We start from the raw sequence: 12,629 nt of genomic DNA, 5'->3' as shown, positions 1-12,629 counted from the left end.
TAAAACCGTTAAATCCAGTTTTAAGAACAAATATCAAATAAAGCAAGCTAGGAGATGACAGTTTTACCAGAAGACTTAAGTTATGAATATCTATTGCCTTGACCACAAAACTTAGTGTCACGCTTCTGGAACATCAAAGGAAAAAAATAATGACAACAATAAAACCATAGTGAGTGGGAAGGTTTGATTCATTAATCTCATAAAATGTATAAACCAATTCATAAGAAAGATAAGATTCTTTAGCTAAACTTCAGGAAGAGTATATTCAATAGTTTATTTATATAATAAACCTGGAATCAAACAACAGGCAGTAGACAAAAACTTTTAGTGAAAGTCACAGAAATATGTGTCATATGACTTGTATGATATTAACTCTCAATAACACAAGGTGAGAAAGAAAGTTGAACCAGTATTATTGCCTATCTACTATAGGTGTACTCTGTATTATGTTAACATGTTAAAGCGAATGCTCAAAACACATGAAGAAAGTGGCCTACAGAGCTGTTAATTAATAGGCTCAAAGTCTCAGAGCTATTAATTGGTGGTACCAATTAAAGTTTGGCCAACAAGTTGTCTTCTTTTTGTAAGCTAAACAATGTATTAGTTCAGCTAAAATAATTAAGAATAGTGATGTGGTTTTCCTATAATAAGGTGACACTCAGGAACAAAGCTAAGAAAATCAAGAGAAATGAATGAATACCCTCCTTCATAAACTCATTTATCAATTGTGTCAGCCTAGAGTTTAAGCTTAACATGAAATAATACAAGGTTGAAGTAGACAATCTTGTATAGTGATGGAAAGCTGGATTTTCACAGATGTCATGAAATTTAAAGGGCCTGATTACATATATTCAGCAAGTTCTTTAAAATAATCTTAGCTTTTGTTTCTTTAATTGCACAATGAGGGTAATAATCTACTTTTGATTAGTGGAAAGGTTAAATAAGATAATCCATGTAAGCTATAAGCATGGAATAAGGTTATAGAAAACTCTTGAAGTTTGTTATTATTCTTACTATATCACCATTATTATAATTATCATTATTATTGAGAAGTTAGACAACATTTAAGACCTGTAGTTAGCAGCTTTAGAGTGGTTATAACAAAAGCTGGCCTAGCTCATAAGCCACAATGTCATGTGAAATCGCTGTGATACTGCTTTAAAATCCACAAAGAACCAACAGAGATCAGAATTACAGGATAACAAGATTATATATATATATATATTTGTTTTCATTTGTGGTAGTGACAGTGATCCATAAGTATCCATGTGCTGCTCTCCATTTTCCAGCCTCCCTTGCAGTTGCAGTTGATGTCATGTGACTATATACAGAAATGCCAGCTGTCTGGCTCATGTCTGTAATCCCAACACTTTGGGAGGCCAAGGTGGGTGGATCTTCTGAGGTCAAACGTCAGAGACCAGCCTGGCCAACATGGCAAAACCTCGACTTTACTAAAAATACAAAAGTTATCTGGGTATTGTGGCACATTCCTGTAATCCCAACCATTTGGGAGGCTGAGGCAGGAGAATCATTTGAACCCGGGAGGCAGAGGTTTTAGTGAGCTGAGATGGTGCCACTGTACTCCAGCCTCGGTGACAGAGCAAGACTCCATCTCAAAAAAAAAATAGAAAAGAAAAAAAAAATAGCATTTCTCTGGCAACTACCCATCCCATTCTTCTCTATACAAGCAACAATAGACTTAAATATCCACATGGAAGATTTGAGACCAGAATGAGCAGGGTAAAAGTGCTTCAAAGGCAGCCACAGCAGGTGAGGATCTGTTCTATCCCAACCATGTTTATGCTGACACCTGGGGATCTGCTGCACCCTCCACCCATGGCCACAAATGGAGCAAATTCAATATGGAACAGATGCCCCTTCCAGAGGGAGGCTCCCAGCTCTAGCAGAGTCCTTTGAGAGGTAGATATAGTGCAGGTGGAAAAGTAGTGAAAGATTTTATTCTAGAGAATTCTTTGCTGCCTTGCTGAGGTCTGAGTAATTTATCCTAATGGGAATATGCCCTGTTGTTTTAGGATTGTTTTACTTAATGTTAATTAAGTCAGAATGATGGTCTTTCGAAGAGGTGGGGGCTCATTGTGTAATTAGGCAACCTTTCCTTAACTGCTGGTTCAAAATGTATTACTTGAAACATTTTTTTTAGTGTTATGGGTTTAAACATTATTTTTAAATCAAATAGTAAAACAAGTCATCAGAGAAAGAAATGTCAGTTGTTACCTAAACAGAGAGGCCTTCAAAAAGTGATGTGCTTACAACTAAAAGAACTAGAGAAGCAAGAGCAAACAAATCTAAAAACTAACATAAAATAAGAAATAACTAAGAGCAGAAGTGAAAAAGATAGAAACACAAAAAAAATTCTTGAAAAATAAATGAATCCAGGAGCTGTTTTTTTTAAAAAAATTAATAAAATAGATAGACTGCTAGCTAGACTAATAAAGAAGAAAAAAAGAAAATAATCAAATAGACACAAAAAAATGATAATGGGGATGTCACCACTGATTCCACAGAAATACAAACTACCATCAGAGAATATTATAAACACCTCTAGACAAATATACTAGAAAATCTAGAAGAAATGGATAAATTCCTGGACAAATATACCTTTCAAAGACTAAACCAGGAAGAAGTCAAATCCTTGAATAAATCAATATAAAGTTCTGAAAGTGAGGCAGTAATAAATAGCCTACCAACCATAAAAAGCCCAGGACCAGAAGGATTTACAGCTGAATTCTACCAGAGGTACAAAGAGGAGCTGGTACCATTCCTTCTGAAAGTATTCCAAACAACTGAAAAGGAGAGACTTCTTCCTAATTCATTTTATGAGGCCAGTATCATACTGATGCCAAAACCTGACAGAGACACAACAAAAAAAGAAATCTTCAGTCCAATATTTGTGATGAACATCGATACAAAGATACTCAATAAAGGCAAAAAGCTTATCCATCACGTCAAGTTGGCTTCATCCCTGGGATGCAAGGCTGGTTCAACATACACAAATCAATAAATGTAATCCATCACATAAACATAACCAATGACGAAAACCTCATGATTATCTAAATAGATGCAGAAAAGACCTTTGATAAAATTCAACATCCCTTCATGTTAAAAACTCTCAATAAACTAGTTATTGACAGAAAATATCTCAAAATAAGCTATTTATGACAAGCCCACAACCAATGTCATACTGAATGGGCAAAAGCTAGAGGCATTCCCCTTGAAAACTGACACAAGACAAGGATGACCTCTCTCACTACTCCTATTTAACATAGTAATGGAATTTCTGACCAGGGCAATCTGGCAAGAGAAAGAAATAAAGAGTATTCAAACAGGAAGAGAGGAAGTCAAACTGTCTCTGTTTGCAGAGGACATGACCCTATATCTAGAAAATCCCACTGTCTCAGCCCAAAAGCTTCTTAAGCTGACAAGTAAATTCAGCAAAGTCTCAGGATACAAAATCAATGCGCAAAAGTTACAGGCATTCCTAGACACCAACAATAGGCAATCAGAGAGCCAAATCATAAATGAACTTCCATTCACAATTGCTACAAAGAAAATAAAATGCCTAGGAGTACAGCCAACCAGGGATGTGAAGGATCTCTTCAAGAACTACAAACCACTTCTCAAAGAAATGAGACAACACAAACAAATGAAAAAACATTCCATCCTTGTGGATTGAAAGAATCAATATTGTGAAAATGGCCACACTGCCCAAAGTAATTTATAGATTCAATGCTATTCCCATCAAAATACCATTGACATTCTTCACAGAATTAGAAAAAGAAAAAAAAAAAACACCTACTTTAAAATTCATATGGAACCAAAAAAAGGCTATTTAGCCAATACAATCCTAAGCAAAAAGAACAAATCTGGAGGCATCATGCTACCTAACTTCAAACTATACTACAAGGCTACAGTAATCAAAGCAGCATAATACTGTTATAAAAACAGACACATAGATCAATTGAACAGAACAGAAATCTCAGAAGTAAGACCGCACATCTACAACCATCTGATCTTCAACAAACCTGACAAAAATAAGCAACGGGGAAAGGATTTCCTATATAATGAATGGTGCACAGAGAACTGGCTAGCCATATGCAGAAAACTGAAACTGGACCCCTTCCCTACACCTTTTACAAAAATTAACTCCATATGGATTAAAGACTTAAATGTAAAAATGTAAAAGCCAAAACCATAAAAACCCTAGAAGAAAATCTAGGCAATACAAGTTAGGAAATAGGCATGGGCAAAGATTTTATGATGAAATCACCAAAAGCAATTGCAAAAAAAGCAAAACTTGACAAATGGTATCTAATTAAGCTAAAGAGCTACTGAACAGCAAGGGAAACTATTATCAGAATGAACAGGCAACCTGCAGAATGGGAGAAACATTTTTCAATCTATTCATCTGACAAAGATCTAATATTCAGAATTTACAAGGAACTTAAATTTACAAGAATAAAACAACCCCATTAAAAGTGGGCAAAGGACATGAACAGACACTTCTCAAAAGAAGACAAGACATTTATGCAGGCAACAAACATGAGAAAAGCTCAGCATCACTGATTATTAGAGAAATGCAAATCAAAATCACAATGAGATACCATCTTACACCATTCACAACGGTGATTATTAAAAAGTCAAGAAACAATAGATGCTGGTGAGGCTGCAGAGAAATAAGAATGCTAATACACTGTTGGTGGGAATGTAAATTACTTCAACCACTGTGGAAGAGACAGTGTGGTGACTCCTCAAGGATCTAGAACCACAAATACTATTTGACCCAGAAATCCCATTACTGGGTATATACTAAAAGGAATATAAATCTTTCTACTATAAAGGTACATGCACACATATGTTTAATGCAGTACTATTAACAATAGCAAAGACTTGGAACCAACCCAAATACCCATTTATAATAGACTGGATAAAGAAAATATGATACATATACACCATAGAATATTATGCAGTCATAAAAAGGAATGACATCATATCCTTTGCAGGGACATGGATGAAGCTGGAAGTCATCATCCTCAGCAAACTAACACAGGAACAGAAAACCAAACACTGCATATTCTCAGTCATAAGTGGGAGCTGAACAATGAGAATGTATAGGCACAGGGAGGGGAACAACACACATCGGGACCAGTCATGGAGGCGTTGGGAGGGAGAGCATCAGGACAAATAGCTAATGCATGTGGGGCTTAATACTCAGGCAATGGGTTGATAGGTGCAGGGAACCACCATGGCACATGTTTACCTATGTAACAAACCTGCAAGTTCTGCAAATGAATCCCAGAACCTAAAATTAAGTTAAATTTTTTAAAAATGTGATGTGCCTCCACAACACATCTCTTTCTACAGGGGTGTTTTAGCTCATGCATCACAAGATGGTGGAACCCTAAATTCCCGAGTCACCAGATAGAGGACAGCCCTTGCTCACCTGAATTGGAATTTGAATGACAGGAAATAAACTTTTGATCTGATATGTCACTGATTTGGAATCTATCTATTATTACTGTAGTATGTCTTTTATCAAATAAATATTTATTTTGGTCATAAAATGTGCCAAGAACTGTCTTAGACACTGAGAATGCAAAGCTCCTGGCTCCATGGAGCTTAATATTAAATTTTCCCTTAGAGGAGCAAACTTTTCTGAGTAATTGGCTTCATTATCACAGTGATCTAAACTACTAAATGAATCACACGGAATTCTACATCTTTTGATCTACACATTCAGAATTTGTCTGCAATAAAGAAAAAAGACATACAAAATTGGAAATAATAAGTGGTACTACATAATTAAGACAGGACAAATTTTCCAGGGTAGTAATAATAAATTATATTTTTTAAAAATCTCAGAATGGGAGTAAGAGGTTAATATTTCATCATAAGGAAAGTAAAAATGTCATTTGGGAACCTAAATGGTTAAAATGAGTTATCTGATTTTACTAACTCATTTCTAAAATATGTCTTTATATTTTTAGAAAAGAGAATTTGAGTTTTTCAAATGCCACATTTAAGAAACTGACCCTTTGACTCTTCTGGGGTCAGTAGCCGCCTGACCGGGGCGCCGGGCCACTGGCTCAGCTGATGACCATGGGCTTCATGTTCAACCAGCAGTTTGCAGGTGGCTGCACCAAGGCAGCAGAAGAGGCGCCAAAGGAGTCGCCGGAAGATGAGGCCCGGGGCAGCAGATGAGCCTCCACCGCTGCACAGTGAAGGCATCTGTAAGTGGCTCAACGTGCATATGGGGTTTGGCTTCCTGTCCATGACTGCCCGTGCCGGGACCCCCCAGTGGACACCTTCGTGCACCAGAGTAAGCTACATATGGAGGGCTTCCGAAGCTTGAAGGAGGTGTGAGCCACTGGAGTTCACTTTTAAGAAGTCAGTCAAGGGTCTGGAATCCATCCGTGTCACCAGACCTGGTGGGGTGTTCTGTATTGGGACTGAGAGTCGACCAAAGGGGAAGAACATGCAGAAACACAGATCAGAAGGAGACAGGTGCTACAACTCAGGAGGTCTAGACCATCATGCCAAGGAATCCAAGCTGCCACCCCAGCCCAAGAAGTGCCATTTCTGCCAGAGCACCAGCTATCTGGTAGCCTCATGTCCACTGAAGGCCCAGCAGGCCCCTAGCACACAAAGAAAGCCAATCTACTTTCCTGAAGAAGAAATTCACAGCCCTGCCTTGCTCCTGGAGGCCCAGAATTGAGCCACAGTGGGTGGGGGCTATTACTTTGCTATCAGAAAGATTCGAGGAGCAGGCAGAGTGGAGAAAGTGAGAATAGGGTGCATGGGGCTAGTTGGCACTGCCATGTATCTCAGGCTGGAGTTCACACCATCACCCTTTCCTCCTTCTAGGTCGGGGGAAAGGGTGAGTCAACGCAACTCCAACCATGCTCTGTCCAAATGCAAGTGAGTGTTCTGAGGGCAACCAGGATGAGAGAATCACCCTACAACCTGCATGCTTTATCTGAGGCTCCATTGCCGGAATGTCCAGCTTCTGAAAGTGGCCTGGATAGGGAGGTTGTTTTCCTTTTTAAAGATATATAATAATAATTCCCATGCCAGAGTGAAAATGATTAAGTATAAGACCAGATTCACGGAGCCAAGCCACTACATTCTGCAGAAGGGAATCTCTCAGGAGTAAGGCAGTATTTTTTTTGTTTTTTGTTTTTTTTTTTCACATCTTATATCCTCATATCCATTTTTGGGATAAGGTGCTGGCAACTTTCCTAAACAATGGGTGGTAATGATGGCAAAAAGGGCCTCATTCTGGGTCAAAGTGATTTTATTTATTTGCTCCCTTGGCTACTGCACCTTGGGTCCCACTTTCTCCAGGATGCCAACTGCACTAGTTGTGTGCAAATGACATAGCTCATGCATTTTAACTATTTTCCTTAATATAAATATTCTGGTTTTGTATTTTTGTATATTTTAATATAAGGCCCTCATTTCCTGCATTGTGTTCCCAGGTACATGAGCAATCTCAGGGATAAGTCAGCAGCAGCTCCAGGTCTGCACAGCAGGAATACTTTTTGGTATTTTTGCCACCATGGAGAGCAACAATTTGTAGTGCACAGCCTATTGCCTACCTCATTTTTGCCAATAAGAGCTGGCTTTTCTGCCATATGTCCTCTTGAAACCCTCTCTGCCTTGAAAATGTTTTATGGGAGACTAGGTTTTAACTGGGTTGCTTTGTGACTTGATTGCCTCCTACTGGAAGATTGAAAATTAGTCTAAACAGGAAATGGTGATGCAGAGAGGCTTGGAGAGGCTGGGCCAGGTGAAAAGCCCAGAGAGGAAGCCAAGATTAGGTAAGGGTTGTCTCATCCTAGGGCACAAGACGTGCTTTACATCTCAGATCCATTCTTCACCAGATTAGGTTAGGCCTACCATGCACAACAGGGTGTGTGTGTTGGTAAAACCAGAGTTGGTAAGGATACATCTTAAGACCAGTACCCCTGTACTGAATCCTGTGCCGTCGAGGAATGGATATATGAAGGTCTAAAATCTTTAACCTTTCAAAATTCTCGGGTTCCAGGGAGACACATAATCCAGGGCTTTGTGGTACGTGGGGCCCGTGTCCTGCCCTGCTGCAGTAGTGATTAATAGTGTCATGGTAGCTAAAGGAGATAAGGGGGTTTTGTTTACATACTGTGAGATCACCACAAACCTACCTCACTGTGTTGAAACAGGACAAATGCAATAGAATGCATTGGGATCGCAGTCGTGAGCCACCACACCCAGCAGACCATTTCTTGATACATTCATGCACTTAAGACACTGCTGTAGGCTGGGTGTGGTGGCTCATGCCTGTGGTTCTGGGGCTTTGGGAGGCCAAGGCAGGAGGATCACAAGGTCAGGAGTTTGAGACCATCCTGGCCAGCATGGTGGAGCCCCATTTTTACTACAATGCAAAGTATTGGCTGGGTGTGGTGGCATGTGCCTGTGGTTCCAGCTGTTAGGAAGGCTGAAGCAGGGGAATTGCTTGAAGCTGGGAGGTAGAAGTTGCAGTGGGCCAAGAAGGCACCACTGCACTCCAGCCTGGGTGACAGAGTGAGATTCTGTCTCAAAAAAAAAAAAAAAAAAAAAAGACACTGCTGTATTTTGGATGAATCAAACCTACTTAATTTTTAATGCTAAAGTAGAGAGATGCAATTGGGGGTCTTCCATGTAGAAAGTGGGGTCAGGAGGCCAAGAAAGGGAGTATAAATGTATATCCAAGCCACTCAGGAACTTTTATACAGGTGCCAGAAACTTATGTCAAGGTGGCCACAAGATTGTTTTACAGGAAATGAATGAATGTAACTCTATGGCCACTTACAGGCTCCCTAGAAAGTGCTATAAAGAGATAGCAGCCACCAGCCCCCACATGCTGGCCTCTCTGGCCTTTATTCAGTACACATTAAATGACAAAAGCTTTGAGTCAACACCACTAGAGTGAGGATTAAAGGACAGATTCCAATGCCCAGAGCAAACACCATTAGTAGGTAATATCCCTGGTCAACCTTCCCCTGAGACAGCCATCTGGAATGATCAAAGGTTAATGAGTAAACAAGTTACTTAGGTAAACTCCCCACATACCCTAGCTATTTGCTGTTCTTATTAACTAAATGCAAACGGGATTTAGGCTGACTTTAGCCAAGAACTATAGAAAAAACCCTTAGGCCTTTCAAAAGGGTTTGTGTATATTTTCTATAACTAAAATTTCTCCTATCAGCCTGACTGAATACCCACATTTTTTAACATAACTTCTGTATTTTGAAAAATGTAACCAATAACTGTATTTAATCTAATTCATACCTCAACAATAATTAAACTCATAACATCAAGTTACACTTAAATTTAGGTTAAACCAATTCAAAAAGAAGTCAAAAATCTGACCTGTTTGTGCTTTGAGCAAATCAAGCACATTTTCACAATGAACCAATAGAGAAAAGCTAATTATCACAGAACTGAACCTTAGGACCTTCAAATTTTCTGTGAGTTAAACTTGAGCAGCATAACTAAGTGTATGCATTAGCTAAAATAACTACTTAATAAATCTTCAGAAAAAAAACTGCTCAGTTTATAAAACAGAAACATAGCACTAAATTTACGCTTTTGAGATTTGCTATAACTGTGTTCACCTGTGGGTACTCCAAAAAAACTATTGTCAAGCAACATGAATCATTCATCCATAAAAACAGGTAGATGGTTATCATGACAGTATAGAAATCTCAGTGACTTATTTCAGCATACAAGATATATCACATTTTTATGATAATGTTTACCTTATCTATATTTAATAATTTACTCACAATCATGTAAGCAAAAGCATATACATTGTGATTTCAGAAAATCAGTGCAAAATTAAATGTTACATACTAAAGCAGATGTAGAAGAAAGTCAGAGTCAGCTTTTCTTAAAGAGTACGCAAGAGAGAAAACCCATTAAAAGGAGAATGTAAAGTAAAAATTTCTCTTTCCCCATTACATGAAAAACTAAAATGGTTTTTAAAAAGGGGGATATATAGGTTCGTATGTCAAAACCACAGCCATTTATTTATGAAACACCAGTGCCTTCAATTATTTCCATGGTTCAACCTGCTGATCCCCTTAAGCCATATTGATATCAAGTGAATAATCTCAATTGAGTTTTTTCGGTCCTTCCAAAAACCTAAACCAAACAAATCACATCATTTGTTTCACAGATCACCTAAAATGGTTTACAGTTTACTTGTTACATTATGCAGGTTTTTCCTTTGCCCTGCTCTACCGAAACATCTTTTTCTTTGATGCTCTACTTCTCATGTTGATATAGAAGTCTTTATTCCATCTAGGATGGCCAACCAATGAAGTATAAAAAATTTTAATTGGATATTTTCAGTCTTTGAAACATCATAGATGCATCAAATGAAATGAGTTGAGCAAAACAAGTTACTTTAAATTCAAAATGCCTTAAAATCAAGAGAGCTTAAAATCCCATATAATTCTGAAACCAAGTTTAATAATATTTTTTAAATGCTCTAGATACTAGTAATCTGAACATATCATTTAAAATGAAACCACTCCATGGACACTCCAGACACTTCTTTTTTTAAAAAAATAAATTCCCTTGTTTACTAGTGTTCAGGTTTAAAATGGGCTCTTAAAAGCTACTGCACCCCATAAAACATCAGCAAATTATCCTGAAATGTCCAAAGATTGAAAAACACTGTGCCAAAAAAATAGTAAAGCAAGTGATCAGTAATTTTGCTAAAGAGTAGATATTATTACATATATATACATAGTGCTTTTATTATCCAGACATTAGAGAAATAAAATACATTTTAACTAATCAAGTCATCTAATATTATTTTATATTTATTTAAAAGACATTACTTTAACTAAAAAGAAGGCAACATGTTTAATCTTGGCTATCATGTCCTACAATGTAAAATGCCATAATTAAAAATTGTTTTTAACTGAAGGCTAATTTTGACACTAACAACTCCACAATAAGACTGCTATTTTTGTCATATCTCCAATAGTATTTTGGACCATAAATACCACAACCACATTTTGGAATTTGTGTAAAAACCTTTTTCCCCTACTGGTCCAATAGTATCCTAGGATCCTTTGCATTTAGTTTTTTTGTTCTCAGTTAAATGTAGTTTAAGTGGTATTATAAAGATAAAATGAAGTAAAACCTTAATAAATTTTTCATACACAGTAAGCATTCAATAAGTAGTGAGAGGTTTTGGTTGGTTGGTTGTTTTGTGACTTGTTATTGCTTATCTCTGAGGTCTTGAACTCGAAAGAGTAGGGTTTTTTTAATGTTTATAAGCCCAACCACTCCCTACCATGATTGAGAGTAAACAGCATGTTTTTTAGTGGAGTAACTGCATCATGCTGTATCTCTAGTTTCTATTATACAAATTACAAGTACATATTATAAGTATTCAGTAAGATGTCTTGCAACAAAGACCATTTATGAAAAACCCACAGTTAACATCATACTAAATAGCTTTAAGCTTTTCATCTAAGAAGTGGAATAAGAAGAGGATGCCCACACTTTCCACTATTATTCAACATTGTACTGGAAGAACTAGTTATAGCAATTAGACATGAGAAATAAGTAAAGGGCATCCAAAGTGGAAAGGAAGAAGTCAAATTGTCCATTTGCAGATGACACGATCTCATATATAGAAAAACCTAAAGACTCTACCAAAAAACTTTTATAACTAATAAACAAAATCAGTAAAATCATAGAATGCAAAATCAACAAACAAATATAAGTAGCATTTCTACACATGAACAACAAACTAGCTAAAAAAGAAATCAAGAAGTCAATTCCATTTCCAATAGTACACAAAAAATAAAATACCTAGGAATGAATTTAACCAAGGAGATGAAAGATTTGCACAAGAAAAACTATAAAACACTGACAAAAGAAATTGAAAAGGATACAAATGAAAAGATATCTCATGCTCATGGATCAGAAGAATTAATATTGTTAAATGACCATACTACCCAAAGCAACCTACACATTCAATGAAATGTCTACCAAACTACAAAAGACATTCTTCCCAGGGAAAAAAAAAATCCAAAAATTTGTATGGAACCACAAAAGACCCCAAGTAGCCAAAACAATCCGAAACAAAAAGAACAAAGCTACAGGTATTACACCACCAGACTTCAAAATGTACTACAAGGCTATAGTAACCAAAACAGCATGGCACTGGCATAAAAAAACATACACATAGACCAACACAGCATATTAGAAAACCTAGAAATTAATTCGCATATCTACAGCCAACTTCCTTTTGACAAATGTACCAAGAACATACACTGGGGAAGGGAAACTTTCTTCAATAAATGATGCCGGGAAAAAATGTTTTTCCATATGCAGAAGAATGAAACTAAACCTTTATCTCTCACAATAAACCAAGTACAACTCAAGATAGATTAAATACTTAAATGTAAGACCTGAAACTATAAAACTACTAGAAGAAAAGATAGGGAATATGCTTTGGTACATTGTTCTGGACAAAGAGTTTTATGAAACTAGACCTCAAAAGCAGAGACAACAAAACCAGAAAAGAAAAAAAAAATTGGACTCTGTCAAACTGAAAAGCTTATGCA

The 12,629-nt window shown here is 37.1% G+C and overlaps 1 protein-coding gene and 1 pseudogene across 8 annotated transcripts in view; one reads left to right on the top strand and one right to left on the bottom strand.

Annotated features, from left to right (window-relative positions):
• MAPK10 (mitogen-activated protein kinase 10) overlaps window positions 1–12,629 on the bottom strand; it is a 314,404-nt gene that overhangs the window by 145,384 nt on the left and 156,391 nt on the right. The gene's annotated exons all lie outside the window — the stretch shown is intronic.
• Window positions 6,118–6,733, top strand: LOC108315697 (annotated as a pseudogene).

This window comes from Cebus imitator, unplaced genomic scaffold (genome assembly GCF_001604975.1).
Source record: "Cebus imitator isolate Cc_AM_T3 unplaced genomic scaffold, Cebus_imitator-1.0 Scaffold177, whole genome shotgun sequence".
Lineage (NCBI taxonomy): Eukaryota > Metazoa > Chordata > Mammalia > Primates > Cebidae > Cebus > Cebus imitator.
Note: the sequence above shows the minus strand (reverse complement) of the source record. Positions and strands in the feature narration are given on the sequence as shown.